At 37.2% G+C, this 25,013-nt stretch overlaps 1 protein-coding gene and 1 long non-coding RNA gene across 19 annotated transcripts in view; one reads left to right on the forward strand and one right to left on the reverse strand.

Moving 5' to 3' along the window:
- The window catches only part of nfixa (nuclear factor I/Xa), a 94,255-nt gene that overhangs the window by 20,319 nt on the left and 48,923 nt on the right, over window positions 1-25,013 (reverse strand). The gene's annotated exons all lie outside the window — the stretch shown is intronic.
- On the forward strand, window positions 121-10,189 carry LOC311078492. Of its 2 annotated transcripts, XR_014605189.1 has the most exons (5): window positions 121-823; window positions 3,577-3,674; window positions 3,779-4,012; window positions 8,241-8,559; window positions 9,534-10,189. It is a non-coding gene; the product is annotated as an uncharacterized lncRNA (long non-coding RNA). The 2 variants fall into 2 exon arrangements; XR_014605188.1 differs by having other exon boundaries at window positions 3,577-4,012.

The following is a 25,013-nucleotide window of genomic DNA, read 5'->3' on the forward strand; positions in this document are numbered from 1 at the left end:
AAAAAAAAAATGCATTTAAATGGCAGAAAATGCTTCATATTCAATTATTACTGTTCGAATTGGATTGTTCAGTGACATTTAGGCACTTGGACACAACGACATTGTGAGCGGATATTTTCAAAATGAGAAATGAGTGTCTGAGTACATATGCATGCAAGTGTGCGTTATCAGCACAGTTTATGGCAGGCTGCGTGTGCATGTGTGCTTGTGGAGGTGTTTATCGGGCGGTTGTGGGTGATAAGGGAACACACTGGCCCATGCCAGCACGATTTGATAGAGAGTGTGTAGAGATTAGGACAAATACACCCGCACAAACAAAAGAACAGCAGACTGAACGGAGGAGAAAGAGCGAGACGATCTCTTTTCTCTCCATTTAGCATGTAGTCTCCATCTCTGTCTCTCTCTCTCTTTCTCTTTTTCTGGAGTTCTGGCAGCCATTTTAGTCTTTGGCAGCCATCTTAGTATTGGCGGTGTACACACATTCCTGCTAGCTGACGACACACACACAAACATAGGCCCGAACCCATGAACACGGCTGGAAAATGTGTACAGTAGGTTGTGTTTCACATGATGGCATACAGCATCCCAAGTCCTGTTTGAGCTCACTGATGCTCAAAAAGGAAGGACGATACACTCAGCGACCGTCATTCAGTCTCAATGGAGATTTCTGGCGACATGAGCAACATCTACCATTTTAATTTGCTACGAATTTGAAAGAAGCCCTGGCTGGTGTTACTATTTTGGGGCTTGAACACCTTCTACTATCAGTACACGGAGAAGAGCAGCTGGGATGTTCTGCAAAATGTCACCTTTTGTGTTCCACGTAAGTAAGAAAGTCATACAGGTTTGTAACGACATGAAGTTGAGCTAATAATGAAGGAACTGTCATTGAACTTTTACCTATGAGAGTTTTACTACAGACGAGAGCAGTTGGTGTCTCTCGCTCTAGATGAAACCTTACACCTGCACACAGATCAGTGCAGACTGTAAAGATTGCAAACTGACTTCACCCACACAAATTATGTTAATACAGTGTGCACTGTTCATCTAGAGCAGCTTCATGAACCTTTTGTTTTTGGTGTGCTGTTGTAGGTGAGGTAAGACACAACAAAAGGAGGGAAAACACCTTTTTAACTACTTTTTCTTTAAGGTTTTAGGTCAGTAAACCACCGCCCCAACTTAAAAAAAAATAAAATAATAATAATAATATATATATATATATATACACACTACTATTCAAAAGTTTGAGGTTGGTAATATTTTTTAATGCTTTTGGAAGAAGCATCTTCTGCTCACCAAGGTTGCATTAATTTGATCCAAAATACACTAAAACATGCAGCAAAATTATGAAACATTAATACAATTTAAAATAAGTGTTTTCTATGTGAATATATTGTAAAATGTAATTTATTCCTGTGATCAAAGCTGTATTTTCAGCATCATTACTCCAGTCTTCAGTGTCACATGATCCTTCAGAAATCATTCTAATATGATGATTTGATGCTCAAGAAACATTTATTTTGATTATTATCAATGATGAAAACAGAACTCATATTTTTGTGGAAACTGTGATACTGTACATTTTCAGGATTCATTGCATTAATTTAAAATAGTTTTTTTTAGGACTATAAATGTCTTTACTGTCACTTTTGGTCAATTTAATGCATCTTTGCGGATTAAAAGAAGTAATTTCTATTTTTTAAAAATCTTACCCCAAACTTTATTCTCTTATATGAGTTTGTGAAGAAAATAATTTTCTAAAAAAAACGTACCTTAAAAGTTTTATAAAAGTAGACCATATCCATTGTAAACGGCTTTGCGTTTGAAACAGACCAAAACTTTGAGTTTTATGTTAAAACTTCATCATCCGCGGCAGCTGTCAAATGGAATTTGTTGCACGTTGCATTAAGTTTCATCATAAGGAGCGAGAAGATGTCCACACATGTCCTTTTAATTATCATTTATAAAAACATGAGATATGAGACTTTAGGTACGTGTGTGTTTGAACCAATAAAACGATGTCTCTCTCTGACCCAAACAGATGTTAAACCCCATACAGCCACTGTTTTCCTCGCCCCCTCCCGCCGTCCCCGTTTATCAGCATGCAGTTGGGTTTCGCTTAAGAGGTTTAGCATTATGTTGCTAAACATTCTGACCTTTTTTTAATCCATAATGCTCTTAAAGTGTTCCAAAGCACCCTAATCCCCTCCGCCTTCTCACTCCGCACTCATTTATCAGCCAATAGTCATCATTCTCCGGCTTCCTTTCAGCTCTAATTATTTATTTCTCATCCTGAGCTCAGTGTCAGAGAAATATCTCATAGCTCGAGGACATTCGTGTAGCGGTACTGGGTTTTTTGACTGCGAGCGCGCTGGATTACAGATGCTCGGGAGTTACGGAGTCAGACGAGACAAACATCTGTCTACACTTACACATGAAGAGCTTAAGGGAGCAGCTCGTCGAACGTAAACTCATTTGTGAGGTTATTTCATTAAAAGCAAGCTGGTTTTAAATGTGCATTTGTGTGTGTACATTTTTCTATGTATGCATGTGTAAGTCTGTGTATGAAGGAGCAGGTGTGTGTGATTGGTTTCGGCACAGCCTGTCACCCATCTGTGTGCCCGTCTGCAGCCAGAGTCTGCCAACACAACACACACACACACACACACACACACACACACACAGAGAATGGAGAAAGAGACACACATAAGCAGAGAGACAAGACAAGAGAGCAGAAAAATAAAAATAGAGATGCATCTTTCACACATAAATCTAAGCATCTCCATCAGTGTGTGGACATAAATAGCTTTAACACACACACACACACTCACTCACACCAGCGCGCTACACCCTGGCTATTGAAGACATGTGATTTGGGCTCTTTACAAGCTTTTGACTGGATCCGAACCCCAGGAGAACCCTTGTCCACAAAGACAGACAGAGACGGATTGAGAAGGTCGAATATTAATCGCACTGTGTTTCTCAAATCACTACAGAAATAATAATCGCCCAATGACAGATCATAATTTGTTTCAAAGAAACTATTCTATTCTGTGCATCTCTGCTCTATTTTGTTCTATTCTACTCTTTTCTACTATTTTTGCGTAGTAAATTATTTATTTACTATTATTTACATAGTAAAATTATTTAAATTATTTACATTAAATTGATCAAAAGTGACAGTAAAGATATAATGTTACAAAAGATTTCTATTTCAAACAAATGCTGAACTTTTTTTTTTAAATGTAATGTACAAAATCATATTCTCTTAATAATTTTATTTACAATTGTATTTTATATATATATATATATATATATATATATATATATATATATATATATATATATATTTAATTGAGAATGTATGTACAATACTGAACAATTCAGTGGGGAAATATTCTTAATTTCCATCTAATTATGTAAAAAGATGCAATGGTTCATGAAAAAGAAGAAATAATTTTCTTTATGCTAAATATAAAGTGGCTTTTGGGGGTTTCGCCATTGGATGTGACCTGGTGATGATTTCCTGAGGTTTACCTCTCACAGGCATTTGAAGTCTGTTCTACTTGTGTCCAGTAGGGGGCTCCGGAGGGCATGTAAACAGCGAGGGAAAAACCCTAGAGCTTTGGGAGACAGCAGGTGATGTGATTTGGGCCATTTCAGGGCAGTCACAGGTGAGCAATTTCACAACAACAAACATCACCTTTCAGTGTCAATAAAAATAAACACAGTTTGTTGACACTTGTGGTTTGTTCGCTGTGGTTGTCTTTCTCAACAGTACAAGCACAAGGCCAATAAATGACATCATAAGCACAATCTTATGCAATACAAACTATCTATCTATCGGCACTATCTAAGGCCGAATCTGGAGTGATTCAGCAGGATGTGCATCGATTTTTTTGTGTATTTGTGTGAGAGTGTGTCCTCAGAACAACCCATGACCCAGACAGGATGTGACTGTTAAATAGGCTTCACAATAGTTCAGTGTGTGAAGGGCTGCACAGGATACCAGGTATAAAACACACACACACACACACACACACACACACACACACACACACGTTGGGTTACCATGTTTTATGGGGACTTTCCATAGACAAAATGATTTTAATACTGTACAAACTGTATATTCCATCCCCTAACACTAACCCAACCCATCATAGAAAACATTAATTTTAATGAATAAACTTAATTTTAGTATGATTTATAAGCTTATTTCCTCATGGGGACAAAAAATATCCCCATGAGAACAAGGATTTCAAATATTGCCATCTTTGTGGGGACATTTTCTCCCCATAACAAAGAGAATACCTGAACCACACACACTTCTGATCAATTTAATGCATCCTTGCCGAATAAAACTATTAATTTGAAAAACAAACTTCTCCATGCTAGCACCACACTAGCATCACAGCAGCACCACTCTAGTTCTTCAGAAAATGCCCTCCAAAATCTTTTTGGATAGAGCCACAGAGATCCACCGAACTGATCATGTGATGTAAAAATGCCACTTTGTGCCACAGAAAGAGAAAGAAAGTGATACAAAGAGAAAGAGCCTGAAGGAGGTCTGGGAACAGAAGGTTCTGCCAAAAAAGCCGGGAGAGAGAATTAGGAGGGGGAAGGCAGACGGGATCTGTTGCCAAGGAAAGTGAAGAGAAGAGAGGAGTACACAACATACATCTAGACAAAGAGAACAGAGTGAACAGACAACTAATAGAGGAGGAGAACAAACAGAATAACAGACAGAAGACACACATTGATACATGAACACACATGCACTTTGACCCTAAGTCACGGAGCCAGAAACCTAACATGCTTGTATGTGGAAGGTGGGGTTTCCTTTTCTAGCCAATCACAGAGCTGGAAACCAAATGCACAGGCCAATGAGATATGGGGGTTCCGATCCAAACTCCGCCCCCTCACAGTTCTTTGTGTATTGTGTAGTTGAAGCACACAGATGCTCAATGACGTCATGAGTGTGTGTTCTGCAGTGGGACGTCTGAGGTCACGGAGGGTCAGCGCACTGTCATTCGTGGCAGCTGGACAGGGGAAGAAATTTTACACATGGATACGCATCTTTGAAGCCTTCGCACGAATTTATCCATGTTGTTTAAAACTAGAAATTGGGGCAACATGCATGCATGCGTGTGTGTTTATGCGCTTATCGGTATGATCCTTCAGCGCTACCGCACTAATAAACCTCACTACATGATAAGAGGATCCAATAAGCTTTACCCAGAATCCTCAGCGGTCCTAAAAACAAGCAAAAATCTGAGTGTAAACATACACAAACACAACATCTCAAAGAGGGAGTGCAGACACAGCTGTTCAGTGCTGACCTGAGCTAAGTGTGTGTGTGTGTGGTTTGGCTCTTATCTTATTAAATGAGATAAGAAGCTTGAAGAGGAGTTTGTCTGTCTTGATTCTCACTGTTCGTCACGTCACTAATAATTGGCTGCTGACAGTCTACCAGGTCTTGACGTTGATCTGGGACCTTCTCCTCTCACCCTGTCTGGGGAACGTGGAGTGGGACAGTCCCAGGATTCAGCAGAGGCCTACAGAGCCCCTTATTAAATCTATTTTGCAATAGTAACACAAGATAGTTGCACTCAGGGCCTCAAGGACAAAAATGTCCCCACTGAAACCCATTAAAGCTGCAAAAAACTTTACTGCAAATCCCAAATCCAACCACTGTGTGCACCAGTAGAGCTTTGCTGGCATTTAACAGGGAAAATTTGGTACTGTGCCCAAACAAAATCTTACTGAAAGCTTATTTGTTGAGATATCAACCTCAAATTTGGAACACAACTTATTTAGATTTATGACTTAGATTTTCTAGCAGTTTTAGAGTTAAACATGTTTCATAAAATATATATTTTATATAAAATAATGAAAAAACAAATCATTTTCATCAACTTAAACCAATATAATTGGTTTAATATATATATATATTTATTTATATAATTATTATTATTTATTTTTTTAACAATAATCTGCCAAAGGATGCTTTAAAATGAGACCAAACTTTAGTCTGTGCTCCCAAGCTTCAAATTTTTATGACAGTTTTTGAACATGGACCTATGCGTAACTTTTTTTTTTAAATTGCCACACAAGGGTTAAAATACTTGGCGCCATAATGCTAGAGGGTTTAGTTGGTTGTAAATGCATTGTTATACAGTTCCTAAAAACACCATGATAATGGTGAAAATTACGATTTGATTCTTTTTGCATTTCATCAGATTTTTTGCATCAAGAAAAAAATCAAGTGAACAATATATTTATTATATACTTTAAGAAGCTTCTCTTAAAAGCTAAAATAGTGAAATTCCTAATATTAATTCCAATAATTCCAAAGTATGTTTGTATTGAAGCACAGAGGTTGAGTAAAAGCATTTATTCAGCAACCACAATCGCAAACAATATAGTCGAGATAGTCGAGGTTTGGATTATTACAGTGAGTTACCGAGAAGGCTTGCTCTCAAAATTAAAATTATAGCAAATAGCACGTGCAGCCTCGTTTAAGTAGAAAATCGCAATGGAGATCGCCAAAACGTTCATGTTCTTGTATCTGTGTTTTCAGATCATCAGCAGGGTTTTTTCAGTGCAGAAAGGAGGAGGAGGAGAAATGAATATATTAATATACGATTAATCATGCAGTCCTATTTTAAAGTGTACTGGTGTGATATTTAGTGTGTTGCTATGCGGTTGCCAAGGGATTGTGGGTGGTTGCTAGGTCGTTACTCGCTGGGCCAAGTCAAAAAATTACTTTCCTTACCACAAATGGTGCCAGATGCATCTGAAACACATTTTGCAACTCATTTTACTTCCAGAATTGATTGGATCATTGATTGGATAATGAAAAGTTGGAGCGAAGGGGTTAAACATTAAAAGGACTTGGTGACATCACCTACAAAAGAAAGTCATTTCTGAAGAGGAGCAAATTATTGCATTTTGATGAAAGATTACAAAGATTTTTTTCCCGATTAATCATTCACAGTAAGACCAGGTAAAGTCAGTCAATTTTAATTTCAATTTGAGGTTTAGGGGTTCTGCCATGAAAAACACCACAAACAAATTCAAACTCATTTTGTATGAATGACTAATATTTACGGAGCTGTAGAGGGATCAGAAAGCATCATCCTTTGAAAATCCATCACAAACAGATCCGAGAATGAGGATTCGAGATGCAGTGTTAAAGTGAACGAGAGCGAAAGAGCCATGAAGGTTTCTCTAGTGGAACTGCAAGTGACTGCATCTGTTTGGCAGCAGCTCAGAAAAGTCTAGTGTTTCAGCCTCCACACACACACACACACACACACACACACACAGAAAGCTCAGAGAGAGCTAGTGTTTCAGGCCTCGGCCTCAGGGACTTCTATTCCAGGCTAGTTTATGAAAAACAGCTTTATGTGGAAAAAAAGAGGAAACGTTGGAAGAGAGAGAAGGAGAGAGAGGTTGAGTCTGCAGTTAGAAACAAAGGCCACGTACGCACTGCAAAGTTTTGGGAGTGATAACCTTATTAAAATGACTCCCCAGAGTTACCATCTCACATGTGTGTCTGCGATGCAGGAGTGATTCCTGAACCCATGAAAGCTGACAAAGTGATTGCCATTAGTGACGGTGGTGCACAAGAAACACTGATGCACTCGGTTTACCTGTTTTACCTGGTAGAATGTGTACCAAAAGAGTCAAGACCAACACACACCTCCATTTAAGTGCTTTGCTCACATCAAACCAAGAGAATGGAGACATCTGATAATGCTTTTAATTACTTTAAATATGAATCTTGCATTTTTGTTAAAACCTTTACATGAATTATTCACTGCAAACCTCACTCAATAGCTATTCTGGTATCCTGGTGCATATCTGGGTTTAACAAACTGATCAAAAGTTAAAAAGTTTGGGGTCAATAATAAAAAATAAAAAAACACATTAATACTTTCATTCAGCAAGGATGCATTAAATTGGTAAAAATTGACAGTAAAGATGTATAAAGAAAAAATAGTAAAACAGAAAACTGTCACATTCAGTTGTAACAATATTTCACAATATTACTGTACACAATATTATTTTACAGAGGGACATTTTCTCAAGATATCTTAATTTGTGAGTAAATGACAGAATTAAATTTTTTGGGTGAACTATCTCTTGTAGTCTTGTGGCTATACTATGAAAACAGTATGTATTTGAATAATTGTGTGTTTTTTCTATTAATAATCTGTTGTCCCCTCACCCCGAAGCGAGCAGGAAGTGAGGTTGGTGTTTAACGTGAGGAATAGAGGAGGAGCCTACAGGCCACAGATGCATCGACTCCAGCAGAGCACAGCTGGGCGGCAGGTGCTGTCTATCATCTGGCATGAAGCGAATCACAATAACCTCAAATGAACCGGCTCTATTCCCGCCCTCAGCAGCCCTCGGGATGAGCGGGACAGACCGCCTCTCAGAAACACCTACAGGCCCAGATGTCATGCACTGCCAGCGATATTTATCATTAAACACTGCTTTCCAGAGCGTGACCACTTCTACGAGATGGATTGATACAAACTGAGCACAGGCAATGTATAGTATGCTTTTGCTGTTTTATACTTAGATTTGTATGATTTTGAAGTGTTTCAAAAGACCTTATAGCAATAGTTCACCCAAAACTGAAAATGTTTTTATTTACTCACCCTCATGCCGTTCCAAACCTGTATGACTTTCTTTGAAATAATCTTTTTTTTTTTTTTTCATATAATGAGAGACATTGTGGTCTCATGTTGTTGTGCAGCCCACTGACTTTCACTGTATGGAAAAACAGTTAATATATTTTCCAAAATATCTTTTTTTGGGTTTACAGTACTTTACTAGTAGTTGAAAGAAATTCATAGAGGTTTGGAACGACATGAGAAATTTTATTTGGACAATCAGAGCAGATCTAAGTACACTACCATTTAAAAGTTTGTGGCTAACAAGAGGCTAATATATATACTTTTTTAATTAATCCTTTTATTAAGAAAAAATGTATCCCATTTTCCACAAAAAATCTCACTGGGCAATAAACGTGCAATATGCAACACTATTTATACTTGTATTTATTTAACATACCTCTTATTCATATTCCCTTGCATTTGTCTATAACATACATGTACATACATATTGTCTATTTTGTATACTGTGTATTTTTTTATGTAGGCTATATTCATTTTTATTCACTTATTTTATTTTTATTATCTGTGTCTTGTCCCCAAGACAAAACCCTTGTATATATGCAATCATACGTGGTGATAAAGCTCATTCTGATTCATAAAAGACATTTAAACATTTTTTGAATGGTACTGTACCTTACTATTTTGGTGCTTTCTTGACAGACAAGGTCACTATGAACTATATAAAAAATTCTCATTTGAACAGCTAAAAAGTTTGGAACAAAATGAGAGTGAGTAAATAATGATCTTTAAAAAAAATCTTTGGATGACCTATTCCTTTAATGCTGCCAGAGTTTTCACTTGTTTTCCTTAATTTGATCTGATGCATGTGATTTGATTTCTTTTCAGCTACTAGGAGCCGGAGTCTAACCCTTCAGCTCGCAACACCAGATGCAGCTCAGACATCTAAACATTTGCTTAGTGATTTAGTTTTCTGTTTTAGTTGGGTGGCGTTCACCTCACTGGCTTCAAACGCACATACCCTGCGGCCGAGACGCTGGGTTTTCCCTCCTTTTCTTCCTCTCCTTTTCCATCCCCTGTTCTTTTCAAGGACTATGTTTATTTTCATGTAAAACATGTATTTTTATTTTTATTATATATATATATATATATATATATATATATATGTTTTATTTTATTTTATATATATATTTTTTTTATTATTGTATAGTGTTATTAATGCTTTGGTAATGTCAAGATTTCTTTCACCATGCCAATAAAGCTATCTGAATCTTGACTAGTATTTTTGCGGCGCTGTAGCGGCCCTACCGACATCTGCAGATTCTCACAGAGAGTGCAGGAATTCAGTCACACACTCACTGTTACAGAAAGCGTCCCACACACTTCCCCCTCTTCATCCAGGGTGACGAGAGGGGTGGGGGGTGGGGGGGGATTGAAGATGGAATGAGAGGGAAAAAAGAGATAATTGCAGGAAAGTGGGATTATTAGGCCATCAGTATCCTTTCAGACCGAAACTGCCAGATAAGTGAAATCAGATGGAGAGAGAGAGAGAGAGAGAGAGAGAGAGAGAGAGAGAGAGAGAGAGAGAGAAACACAGGGCTTGTCTGATGCTTGAAAGGAGGTGATGGTCAAGTGTCCATCTTAATTATTGTCGTATTGTTGGGTGTTGAGTCTAGTCAAACGTTTGGGGTCGGTAAGATTTTTAAAATGTTTGTGAAAAAGTCTCTTCTGCTCACCAAGGCTGCATTTATTTGATTGAAAATACAGTATGAACAATAATATTGTGCAAATTATTACAATTTCAAATAACTGTTTTCTATTTGAATATATGTTCAAATTTATTCCTGTGATCAAAGTTGAATTTTCAGCATCATTACTCCAGTCTTCAGTTGTCACATGATCCTTCAGAAATCATGCTAATATGATTATTTGCTGCTCGAGAATCATTTCTTATTATCATCCATGTTGAACGCAGTTGTGCTGCTTCATATTTTTGTGGAAACTGGGGGTTTGTCTCTGCTAAAGATGCTCAATTGCATCATTTTGAAGAAGCTGAACATTTTCTCATTAGCTCTGAGTTGAGGTAATTACTTTCTACAAGTTAATTACTCCATTTGGCATCTCTGCTGAATAACAGCACAGTAAGTTCTAGAACAAAAGTGACCCTGAGTTCTGGAATCTCAAAACGTTTTCTGGTTCTCCGATAAGAGCAGCTGGAACCCATTAACATGTTTAGATCCGCATTTAATTTCTCCTGCACGTCTTTCTCTTTACCTCACTAATGTTTCAAGACTCCCTGGGGACCCGAACCAGTGCATGCTTGGATGACTGTGACAGGCAAAACCTCACAGATATCCAGCTCTTCTACATCATTATCCCATTCATTTTGCCCTGGCAAGTGTGTACTGGGGTCAGGCTGAGTCTGTGTGAGCGTATTTGGGCTTTATCTCTGCCGACAATCAGTGAGTCTAATACTTTGTGGCTTGTAGCCGTTGATCTGCTGTAGGTTTAGCTATAAAATATCGTAATACCCTGCAGTCACAAACACACTGCTAAATACAGGCCTGCAAAACATACTTTGATGGGTGGTGCATGTGATTACTGAACTCATCCCCAAATGCTTCTCTGCCAGTGTAAGAGCCTTACAGTTCTGGAAAGGATAAATATATGGATAAAATGTACTACAAATATGCCTAAAACACTATAAATACACGCACATGTAGACACAGATATAATTTTAGAACAGTAAATCAGTCCGAAGACTAAATACGCATGCTGTGTGCAGGACTGTTATGAGCATCAGATCAGATTCTGGGATGAATAGTGCAATTGTTTTGTTTGCAGATAAACTATCAACAATAGAACATGGCCAGCCTGGTAATCTCTTTAGGAAAATCGCTTTAGGGTGCAAATCGCCTTTCCTGAAATACGGTACGCACAATGGCTCATTTTCATGATCTATTTGCACTGATTTTATTTAAAAACTGTAGCAGCCCTAACAGATACTGTTGCATTCATCTTAACTGGGATAGTGAGTTAAAAGAAGCAACATAGACATATTACAGATGTACAGACTAACAGCTGCAGAGTTTAAACGGGTCCTCAAGGGAATGAATGATCAAACAAACAAATAAATGTATTCATTTAAAAAGGGGTCGGTAAGAAATTTACAGTTTATTCAGCAATGATGCATAAAATTAATCAGAAGTGACAGTAAAGACATTTATAATGTTACAAAAGATTTCTATTTAAAATAAATACTGTTCTTTTGAATTTTCTATCGATCAAAGAATCTTGGGGGAAAAAATGTATCATGGTTTCCACGAAAAAAAATAAGCATATTCATTTTTAATGATTTCTGAAGGATCATGTGACTCTGAAGAATGATGCTGAAAATACAGCTTTGATCACAGGAATAAATTGCATTTTAAAATATATTAAAATAGAAAACAATTCATTTAAATAGTAATAATATATCACAATATTACTATTTTTACTGTATTTCTGATCAAATAAATGCAGCCTTGGTGAGCAGAAGAGACTTCTCTCAAAAAATCTTCCAGACTGCAAACTTTTGAATGGTAGTTTTTTAATGCCTGAGGAAAAATATTTACTGAGGAAAATGAGTGAATAACCAGGAAGAAAGTGTTATTGAAAAGGTTTATTTGTATGCTATATGTCTGTGTATGTGGTGGTGAGCACACAGGTTTTTGAAATAACTCTCTCTCGCTCTCTCTCTCTAAATATTTCTGGGCAGTAATAAAGCTCCCATTGTTTGAGACAAGAGGAAGCAGGAACTGTATCCTCACTGACCTGAATGTGACGTGTGTGTGCGTGTGTGTGTTTGTGACAGGTAAACCCTAAGTTATGGGGACAAAATGTCACCACAAGGATGGCAATACAAGAAATCCTTGTCCTTGTGGGGAATTTTTTTTTGGCCCCCATGTGGAAAACAGCTTAAAATGTGAAATTCTGACTAAATTATGTGTTTTTAAAATGTTAAATGAAAATAGTTTTCTATGATGGGTGGTTTAGGGGTAGAGTTAGTGTTAGGGGATAGAAAATACAGTTTGCACAGTATAAAAATCATTATGCCTATGGAAAGTCCCCATAAAACATGAAAACCCAACTTGTGTCTTTACGTGTGTGTGTGTGTGTGTGTGTGTGTGTGTGTGTGTGTAAGAATGAGAGCAAGAATGTGTCAGTGCTGACAGCGCCCCATAACACACTTCCTCCAGACACTTTGATGCCCCATCACACACAAACATTACACACACTCAATGTGTCAGTGCCCTGATCCTGTAGATGTGTTTGAGTGTGTTGCTTTAATAGGCCGGTCACGCTTGCTTACTGCCGCTGGAGAAGATCTTTAATGTGGGTTCTGCCTCACTGCCCTGGTGGCTGACATGCCGTAATGACACTCTCTCTTCAATGAAACATTCACTAGGAATAGGCACAGGAGTAGAGAAACAAGTCAAAACATTACAACCTTTTCATTCCCTCTGTTTTTGAGAACAATGTGTTGAGTTACTAACTTAACTACTTAACAACACAGCTCTTTTTAATGCTGGGCAATTATCCTGACAAGTTGACATGAGCAAACTGAAAAGCATAGTTATCTTCCATTCATTAGTAACATGTAGTGTATAGCTAACTACTTTCAGTTAGGATAGCAAGTTTATTTTCAACAGGCGTCCGAGAGTGATGGTTAAAGAAGTAAATGAATAAAGGAGGACGAGAAAAGGCAGTTTTCTGGCAGCCACTCACATATCTAATGTCTTCATCAGCCAACTCTCTCTCTCGCTCTCTTTCTAGTTATGGTTATTTTATTGCAGTGCGAGTAGACAAATGAAAACACTTGTCTGCCAATAGCAAGACCACAGAAGTCTCTCAACACGTCCAAATCTCACACTCCTTCATTTCCTTTCATGTTTCATCTCGGACAAATACACACTTACAATGCAGCAAACAGACGTCTCATGATTCCCCCCACACACTTGTTTCTCACACCCTTTATCACTCGCTTATACACATCAGCCAAATTATTGCGCACTAAAACTATCTAGTGCGTTAAAAACATATTCAGAAACTGAAATAAATTAACAAAATAAGTGAAAAACTAAAATTGACATTAAAATAGTGGTTGAAAAAAACAACTTAAACTAAACTTAAAATTAACTACAAATATAAACTAAAATATAATTTTATCATCATTATAGAAGGTCAGATCCCACCTGCAGATGGCGATACAGCATGCGACGCAGGTTTATTTATATATATTGCGCTAAAAATGTGAATGTCTCCGAACAAAAACAGAACAAACCAAAAGTTCGACTACCACAGAGTCCAAAGAAAATTGTGCAAATACTTGGAAATGTGGCCATGAAATAAAACTCAAACTAACAGTCCACAAAATTGAACAAATAGTACTAACATGTTATTTTACCAAGAACATACTGTATGCAAGTATGCAAACATATTTTAAGCGCTGTAAGTGTTTAACTTACACAGGTGAGTGTGAGTTACCTTTCAAATTTGACTAATTTGTGGACTTGACAGAGCAAACTAGGCATAAAGACAATGCAAATGAATTTACACTGTTGTTATAGTGCCACTTGAGGCAATGCAGCACAAGACTGAACATGAACATGTGCAATCAAGCCTGTGTATCTTTGAATGAGTATGAATATGTTTGGCCTTACACCTGTAAAACCCCTAAATCTTCCAGTTTTTCACTTGCCACAACCAATTCTTGACTGATGCTTTACACACAAACAGACACACACCACTGACTGATCTCACGGTCACCAAGCATCTTTACCGATGAGACATTGCATGACCAGAGCTCATCAGAGCACCCAAACCAGTGATTTTTGAGATGTTTTTGGGTCTGTGTGAATAGACTGCTTGGTTCTGGTCCTGAAATGTTTGTGAGATTAAGTATGTGTGTGTGAGGTCAAAAGGTTAGAGGGTGTTTGGTCTCTTAATGGGGGATTTAGTTGCATAACAACCCAAATCTCAATCAATCAGAGCTCAACCTAAATAACGTCCTAACACAGTTAGGTAAGACTGACTCGTAGCGCACAAACACACACACATTACGTGATTGTGGCGGAGCCTATCATTTGGGAGGATTGAGAGGATATACAGAAAAAATAACACTGGGCATGTTGGCACTTTTAAAACACACACGCAGCTTAAATCTACTGCCAAACCACTGGGACTAAGCTGAGACACACTGTGCAATTATGGGAGTGTGTGTGTGTGTGTGTCTAGTCTAGTGGAGGCCCTTGAGAAATCTGTTTTTAATCCGAGCCGCAACATATTACAAACACACATAAAAAGAGAGAATGGAGAGACTAGATAGAGATACGGATGTTCGACATCAAGCCAAAATACACATGAATCCCTGAAGAAATTAATCAAATAAATATTCTTTAAATTATAAATGTGAGCAGAGACAGAACAGACCTCTGAGACAAGGGAGAAAGAAACCGAGAAATAGAGAAAGAGAGAGGATATTTTGAAATAATAATAATAATAACCCTACATATTAAACATCACATTCTTCACCTTTTGGGCTACGGACATGAATTATGCCTAAAATAATTTTCTAACTGGGCTCAAGCGGGACACAAATCAGTGTTTTTTATAATTAATTTAAACAAAGCCTAAAAATTGTGTAAAACATAAAAATAAAATAAAACAAAGAAATGTATTAAAATTGAAAAATAAGTAAATGAATGAATGATTGTATGAATAAATAAATAAATAATACAATTATTACACATTCTGTCATCTAAAGACTGCTTGGAAATCCCATTTAATTCTATTTACCGTTTCTCTTCATAAATTTATGTTTCAAAATCTCTTCATAATTTATGTTTCTCTTCATGTTTAACTCTATATAACAAAACAAAAAATATGGTGTCAAAATAATAGAAAGTAATTTTTCCAAATAATATTTTGCACATATAATATCTTTTTAGACTAAATGGCTCTTTAATAGTCAATATATATTATTAATAATAAATAGCATCCTTCATGTTGGGGGGGGATGATTGCCTAGAAACAACCCAGAACTCCTTAGCAACCACCTAGAAACTATTCAGAACATGCTAGACTTCATCATGGTGTTCACTCATCAAGTTTTACACAACTTTTCTTCAGAAGATATATAAATCTACTAGTCAAAGCTTGTAACAGTCTGACATGTAGTAATTATGCTATTGTGAATACGCACACACACACACACACACACACACACACACACACACACAGCTGCCATGCCTAACAGCTATTTTAACCTTTGACCTTCGGCTTGTAATTGTTAACACGTCTGCATGACCCTCACACGTGCAGTTGTATTAACCTCTGACCCCATGACATGCTTCAGTAGCCCCCAAGGAAACACTCCTCAAACAAGAGCAGGGATTACTTTCACACTAACACAGCACAGCACTGCATAATCCACAGACTGGGGTCGGGAATCCAGGGCCAAAAACACACGCTCCAACTCTTGCTTTCTACTTTGAGCTTTACACTTTCAGTGAGGAAACCAAAATGACTTGACTTCTTACTGAGACTGCATTGTAGAGTCAAAATGGGAGGAATATCATAATGCATCCTAATGAATATGGTAGTACACAGTTGCGGCCTGGAGTCGGTTAAACGGGAAACACATGGGAGAGAAAGAGCAGGAATCCAACAGCAGGGCGTTTGAGCCAATCTGGAAATTAAGCAGAAAGTGGCCAGCTGTGTGAAGTCAGTCATATTTGCATTTTGTTTATTAATTGGCAAGAAGGCGCCGACATCTAGCATTGCCTCCGGAATTGCCCTCTGAAGCTCGGTTTAGATTAAAGATAACTGAATTATTTTAAAGTACACAAAGAATTAACTCCTCTTCTCAGGAGAATCTCATTTTAAGAGCTCTGATAGTCTGTGAAGTAAGAAGAGATCAACACTTTTGTTTATGAAATGAACTGATGCGTGGTATTTAATTACACACAGCTCTGTGTAATTATATCACTCTCTAGAGGGCATTAGAACATTAGAGGTAATTATCATGTGGTTTATGTAAACTGATAGAAGAATCCAACGGGAGCATATCAAACTCAAAATGGTTTTGCTGTGAAATTAACATGTCAACATGCAAATTAAGTAGTTCATTTTAACATTCTTCGCTGTTTTTAACAAAGCAAAATCATTCATTTAATTTGACACGTCCTGATTAAGGATGGGATGCTTAACAAATGCATATTGCATGCAAAGTTTGGGGTCGGTAAGGGTTTTTAATGTTTTTGAAAGAAGTCTCTCACCAAGATTGCATTTATTTGATCAAAAATATAGTTTTCTATTAAAATATTTTGTGGAACTGATATTTCAAGATTTATTTGATAAATAGAAAGTTCAAAAGAACAGCATGTGTTTGAAACTTTTAGTAACATTATGTCTTTATTATCAATTTTGATCAATTTAATGCATCCTTGCTGTAAAAAAAAGTATTTAAAAAATAAAAAAAACACTGACCCCAGTTTACCCAATCTAAAATATGCATGAAAGACAAAGAGTGAAGGGAAAAGTGACTGACCCTCCTGCTACTTTGCATATGATGTCACTGCAGACGAGGACGAGTACAGTGAGAAATTTGCTGCAATGAAAACAAATGACACAAATGTGTGATTGGTGGACAGCACAGTCCAGAGAAAGACATCTTGTGTTGGGAAGGATGACACTGCCAGTCATCAGTGACACTGAGACACACACACACACACACACTTGTCCTGATTAAAGACCCTCACACTCGCACTCGGGTCTGTTGTACTTGTCCTGTTTGTTGTTTATTTACAGTATGGCTCTTTTCCAGAACCTATTGAGAAGCCAACGCAGACATACTTTCAAGGCATCACTCTAGACCAAAAGGTTGGTTTATAACTACATTCTAAAGCAGTATTACATGCTTTACAGCAGGGATTTCCAAACTTTTTGTGTCAGCCAAACCCTGTTAACCTAAAATATAAAAAATTAGGGTAGTTTTAACTGTAAAATACTATTAAACTACTACGAGAAAAACTGTTAATAGATTAACAGTAAGTTTCATCGGACATTTCATGTCATTTTTATTTCATGTAAAGCTTTTAGAAGTAAAACAGAACAAATCAAAGTATTTCCCTCTGTGACACTTCACACTTGAAGGCATTTTGTTCAGATAATTACTTTGCACATATATATATGTGTGTATCAGCTATGCGCATTTGGGTTTTATGTTGCATCTTTGTTGTTTACTGAATGTTTCTAGCATTATTTAAATGTCATGTGTTACCATGATGGTGTTTTGTGAACCTTCTGCTTACTATTATAATTCAGCTTGTGGTAAAGCTACTTCTTCATGATTCTTCGTGTGGCTTCCTCTTTTACCACCTGCATTATTATGGTGGTTTTCAGTTTACATTAAAGGTGCAACATGGATTTTAGTAGCAGTGTGGAGTGTTTTAGTAGCTGTATTTTAGAATTATTTTGTTTACTGTATTTTAGAATTGTTTATTGTTTACTGTATTTTAGAATTATTCTGGCAACCACAGCTGAGATTATAAATTATTTCAATAATTTGACAAGGCAAAGTTCTCTGGTGTTGTTTAATGGTCACATGACACAGGTAAAAAAAAAAAAAAGTTATATTTTTTACAAAGTATTTTTTTTTTTAATTTAATACATTTTTAACAACACACAAACCCTAGTTTGAAAAAACTGTTTTATGGAAAAGGCCATCTAAAATGGTGGACACAGGTAGAGAAATGACAATTATGCATCATAAAATATGAAAAGTTACTTTAACATGACACTAAACTTTAAGTAAAGTCTGTTATGTGCTTCACAAGACATGCTTTATTTATTTGTATGCTGCATGTTTCTTTCTTTCCTTCACTGTACATTATAACTCTCTCTTTTTCCGTCCTTCCAGTCTTCCAGTTTTTTTCAAGCTCTTACTCCAAACAGAAAAAAAAAAAAACGTAAGCGGTGTGTTATATAGAAATAAACCGGCTGTAGGTTTTCCTTCGCTATATTTTACTCTCAGATGTCTCCCCCTCCGATGATTTGATTGGACCCTGCAAAGCTTCTGAGCAGGAATACATTACTCTCATCTGGGAAGGCCAAAGCACAATCACTATCCTCTGCAGCAGTAGCATACTCTCACACACACACACACACTCTCACATAGACATATATATATATATATACGAACTGTAAGAATCAATCTTAGACCAAACAAGGAGCCCCTGTGGTGCCAGCGGTCCCCTGCTGGTTAAGAACCGCCTACAGCGAACACACACACATATGCGCGCACACAGGTACGGAAACATGAAGACAGCGAGTGTAAGAGAGAGAAAGCACACGGAAAGAATCGTTTTCTCAGATGTGGAGCTATCTGACGCTCCTGTATGGAAAATCTTCATCACACTGAACTTACAGAGAGAACACGTCACCACCGCACATTACTTACACATGCGGATACCAGCAGCCTGAAGTTATATGCTTGAAGAAGTGTGAGCCAGTGTAAGAAAAATTAACTGTGCTTACTTTACAAACACACTAACGGTCAAATGGTTTGGGTCAGCCAGATTTTTTTTTTTTTTTCAGTAATGCTAATACAGCAAGGATGTATTAAATTTATCAAAAGTGACAAAGACATTTATATTAAAAGAAATCTATATAAAATAAATATTGCTTTTGAATGTTCTATTTATCAAAGACATCTCTGATTTTACAATATAGAAGATAAGATAGACAGATAGATATATTTTGGTTACGCTTTAAGGTGTCCGTGTTACAGTGTAATTATACACTAAAGTGCAGAGTAATCATAATTAACTACATCTACTTACTATAGGGTTAGTGTAGGATTAGGGTTTGGTTTAGGGTTGCATGTAATTATGCATAATTTACTGTTATTACTATGGTAAGAACATGTAACATGTAACTAATAAATTGTTACCGTGTTTAACAGTGTTTAACTGTGGCACTGGTGTACGTGTATACAGTGCTCAAAAAGGACATACAGACTAAATATAGATAAGACTCTTACACACACTTTAGTATTAGCAAATTGTTTTAAAACACCAAAGTTTTGGACTCTCTTTAATCCTTTGTAGCTTTCCTACCTGTCCAGAGACGCTCTGCTTCACAGCTCGCTCTGTGAATACTAAATCGATTGCAAATGTGCCTTCTGACTTGTATTCCTCCTTGGCTATAACATTAAGGGCGCATGGAACATTTTCTTGGCAGGAGACGCCACTTTTTTACCGTTTCCTTCATTTCTCCTTATTTTTTAAAGGCGCTCTCTGCTGTTTTTATACCACAAAATTTTGTGCTTGTGCCATTGGGAAGAAGAAAAAAAAAATACAGCGAGTCTCCAGAGCTCTTGGAGAACATCAAACAAATGTGTGTGTGTGTGTGTGTGTGTGTGTGTGTGTGCACGCCATCTGATTTACCTGCAAAGTAAACAAACAGCCGAGAGAGAAATATTGTAAATGAAGAGCAGTCCTGGGCTCTCGCAATGTGAGCATGTGGCTGACACACGGTTTGATCCAGTATGTGTGTATGATACACTGTGTCTAATGTATAACGTATACAGAGCTCTCAGACTGGACATAATGCACATACTAAAGCACTTTTCATAACACAAATGACTGAGTCAAGAGAGGGGGAGTGGAGAGAGAGAACAGTGTGTGTGTAGTTGATGTGCTTGTGTTGGCAGTGTTTCAGCATTCCACATTCCAGTGTGATATTCTGCACTGTGACCTTAGAAAACCCACACACACACACACACACACACACACACACACACACACACACACACACAGCGCTTTCCTTTGACACTAGTGTTCGTCACATTAACCCTTAATTCGGTCTCTGATTTCTCTCACCGTTGCCTTCAATCTTCCAATTCTCTCTTTCTCTGTCTGACTTCCTTCCATGTCAAGCCATGACTTGTAAATATTCAGAGGGATTGTGTGTGTGTGTGTGTGTGTGTGTGTGTTCTGCTCTCAGAATTCCTCACTCAGATCTGTGTGTGTGATCAAACACTGGATTAAAGTCCATCACCTCTGCTGAGCTCTGATAGTTACTAAAGAATACTGAGGTTATCATGTGCACACACACACACACACACACACACACACACATACACACAGCATGTTCTGGTGACATCTGCATTTACAGTACATACACAGTGAATGCTCACACTCAGCCCATCCGAGAATACTACAATCAACTTGACTCTAGAACTCACAATCATATTCTAAAGTGTTCTAGAACCCATGGAGTAATGTAGAACTCCCAGAACCATGTTCTAGAACTCAGAATAATGTGCTAAGTATCTTAGAGGAATGTTCTAGAACTCACAAAATAATGATCTAGAACCCTCAGAACCCATGGAGTAATGTAGAACTACCAGAACCATGTTGTAGTACTCTGAGAATAATGTGCTACTGTAGGTATCTTAGAGTAATGTTCTAGAACTCACAAAATAATGATCTAGAACTAGCAATGTTATGTGATACTGTATAGCACTCCGTGTTATAGAACTGACAAAGTAACATGCTAAGGCTCTCATAATAATGTTCTAGAACACTCACAGCTAGAACTCTCAGAGTAATGTTCTAGAAGCCTCAGAGCAATGTTGCATTCTATTGTACAGCTCTCAATGTTCTAGAATCCTTGGTTTAATGTTCTAGAAACCTCAAAGAGCCCTCAGAGTAATGTGCTATACCTTCCGATGTTCTAGAACACTCAAAGAAACATGCTATAGATCTCATAATAATGTTCTAGAACCCTCAAATGAATATGCTAGAACAGTAACTAATGTTCTAGAACATTTATGACAGTATTCTAGAACCATACTAGATTTCACACGACAGAATTCTCCACTCAGCACAGCATAATGTACTATAACTTGCAGTGTCCTGGTGCTTCTAAAACTCTCTTACTAAACAAGCACTTAAACGTTGATAATTAAAGATAAACTAGGAGGAATGGACATGTTTTGACAATGTTTTTTTTTTTTTAACAATTCAATACAATATATTAAACATCCATTAAAATGATTTTGCATATTTTATTTGTTTTGTTTCATGCTCACAAGTTCACTATTAGCTTGCAAAATAAAGTCACACCCTCCTCATAAACTATGGCAACCTTAAATGACCCAAGTCTATTTACACAGAAAGCCTTTGGGCAACATCACACACATCAAACGCTGCACACACACCTGTGTGAGTGTGTGTCAAAGAGACAAAAAACTCTAGAGAGAAGGTGACAGAGAGAGATTACGAGGGCTGGAGATAAAAAGGCAGTTAATCCTAATCAGTACAGACACAAATACACTCACAGACACATACATACACACACAAGAAGTCAAAAACACAGACACACAAAGCATGTAAGCACATGATCCAGATATCACTCTTGTACTTGTCTGTATGTGTCTAAACACTTTCACTTACTTTAATCAATTTATTTCACCTTTGGTCTTGGAATGGATCTTTTGAATCAAAAGGTGAAATTTGGGATTAAACACACACACACACACACACACACACACACACACACACACACACACGTTTACTTAGCTGTCTAAAATACTTCTTTTGTCTTTGTCCCTAACCTTTTTTTTAAAAAAATACATAAAGAATATAAATTAGCATTCAAAAGTTTGGGGTCAGAAAGTTTTTTTTTTTTTTTTTTTTTAAGAAATCAATACTTTTATTCAGCAAGGGCACATTAAATTGATCAAAAGTGACAGTAAAAAAAAGTATATCTGGAGTAATGATACTGAAAATTCAGCTTTGCATCACAGGAATAAATTACATTTTAAAATATATTCAAATAGAAAACAGTTGGAAAATTGAAATGATTTTTCACGATTTTTACTGTAAAGATATAATTGTTTTAGTCATATTGCCATATGAGCTACAGGCCAGAGAGTGAAACATATAAGTATAATAAAATGTGAACCATTAATCTTCTGTTCTTCCTAAACACACATGCAGAAGAGAGGCCTGCGACATGCTAGCATAAAGAGCCAGCCAGAACATTTCAGTGAATTCTGCAAATAAGACTAACACATGCCCCCTGCCAGATGTGAAATATTCTGTGTGTGTGTGTGTGTGTGTGTGTGTGTGTGTGTGTGTGTGTGTGTGTGTGTGTGTGGCTTGCTTAAACATTGCTCAGCATCATTTAAAGCCAAATGCTTATACTGTAATGCTAAATTTCCTGACCAGATCGCCTGCATGCATTCACTGTTACAGGCTTTGTGTGTGTGTGTGTGTGTGTGTGTGTGTGTGTGTGTGTGTGTGTGTGTGTGTGTGTGTGTGTGTGTGTTTTTTGCCTACACTAAACGTCTCCACAAGGGTAGTAATACCTGAAATCACCATTTTAGGGACCACCCAAATCTTTCTAAATGTATACAGACACATAACACTGTTTTATGCAAAATAAATATCACTGTATAAATATTACTGTAGTCTCTCTCACTTACTGTACATACACACAATTGTGCGCAGATAATACAACTGTAAAATTGAACAAATCATTTGAGAGGTTTCTGGTCAGCGTGAATATTTGGCTTTCAACGGATAGAGCAGATATTCAAATTTGTTTGCAGTTACAGAAAACCAAATAAAAACCTTGAACTCTGTCATGCAAAACCACTATCTTTGTTTGCACAATGTGTGCGTGCGTGCGTGTGTGTGTGTGTGTGTGTCCACGAGTGTAAACATCCCAGTGCCTGTGAGACATGTTGCAAAAGTGAATAAATAAATGTTCCTGAGAGCTGGTGTGAATAGCGTAAGGTGGTATTAGTTTGGCTCTGAGGCTGAACGTGGCCTACAGATGGATATTTCCTTCATAGCCGCAGGGTTTTTAATGTGACAGAAAGATTGCAAATCATATGCATGCAGCTGAATATTCATGCGAGACGAATGGTGCGGTTCAAAATAGAGAACTGTACAGTCGTTTATTATGGACGCGCTCTCTTTTCTTTCTCACGTGTAGGAGGCAGCTCTGGGCAACTAGCCATGCTACATAAATATGTGTGACGCTCAAATCCTTCCTCTCTATATTTGTAGATGTATATTTCTCTCTCCCTCTCCTTCTGACTGATGTGGTACTTAAGATATTACCCTTAAAAACCCATATGAGACAAATGATGTCTATCCCAACATTCGGCCACTGATTCCATGTGAACTGCCGTTGGCCTTACAGAACCCCTGAATGGAGCCCAGACAACAAGGTATGTTGGGTTTTTTGGTTGCCATGACACCAGCCTTAATCAGAGCCAATCCCATCACTGCCAATGGACTGTGGAGGCGGAGCATGTGTTTGTGTGGGACTGCTGTCACCACAGATTTTTTTTGTGTGTGTTAGAAAACTCTGTTACAGACTTTATGGTGAAAATCAGTAAGATTTTTTTTTTTTTAAAGAAACTTTTATTCAGCAAGGCTGCATTAAATTGATCAAAAGTGACAATAAAAGTGTATGTCGATGTTTATTGGATTTTGATTGTTGTAAACATACAGTAGATACTGTCATGCGAATAAAGTATTATATCACATCATATCATATATCAATAAAGTAGGGATGCACGATATATCAGCCACCATATCGGTATCGGCCGACATATGTTCATTTTTAGAGTTGTCGTTATCGGCCCGGAAAATTTGGCCAATATATTAAAGCCAATAAATAATGTATTATTTATGTATAATTTTCATATCAGTGCATCCCTACAATAAAGCAAAAATAGCAAAAGTTTAATACTTGGGGTTAGGGGGGTTAAAGCTGCACTGGAAAACAGTTTTTAATAGATCGAAATTTAAAGACTGAATAGAATAAAATAAACCTTAACCAGAATGTTTGAGGAATATCATTACACATTGTGCATGTTAATAGTTGACACAATTTTTAACAAAAAAAAATTTAGCAGATATAACAATTTGCAACAAATATCTTTTCTCTTATGTAAATAAACCAGAAAATAAACCATTGATGAATATCCTGCACTGCATTGTCCAATCAAATGCTCTCTAGAATGAGAATGCCCCTCCCCCGACAACCAATCAGCAAGTGTCAAAATCACATTTAAAGGCTGTGACGTAACTAAAGCCTTTTTGAACAAAGTAGACAGAAAATGTCTTGTTTTTATGGAGTTTTTAATAGATGAAAGTAGCAAAAGGAGGAAACCAAAATCAGAAATCTGAACCCCGCAGAGACCAACAGGTGCCAAAGTCCTGAACACACTCACACACACATATATATGCGCTCTATGTATGCCGAAACATGTACGTATGCAAATACACACCGATTCTTCTA

The sequence above is a fragment of the Abramis brama genome (assembly GCF_963993115.1).
Source record: "Abramis brama genome assembly, chromosome: 2".
Classification (NCBI taxonomy): domain Eukaryota; kingdom Metazoa; phylum Chordata; class Actinopteri; order Cypriniformes; family Leuciscidae; genus Abramis; species Abramis brama.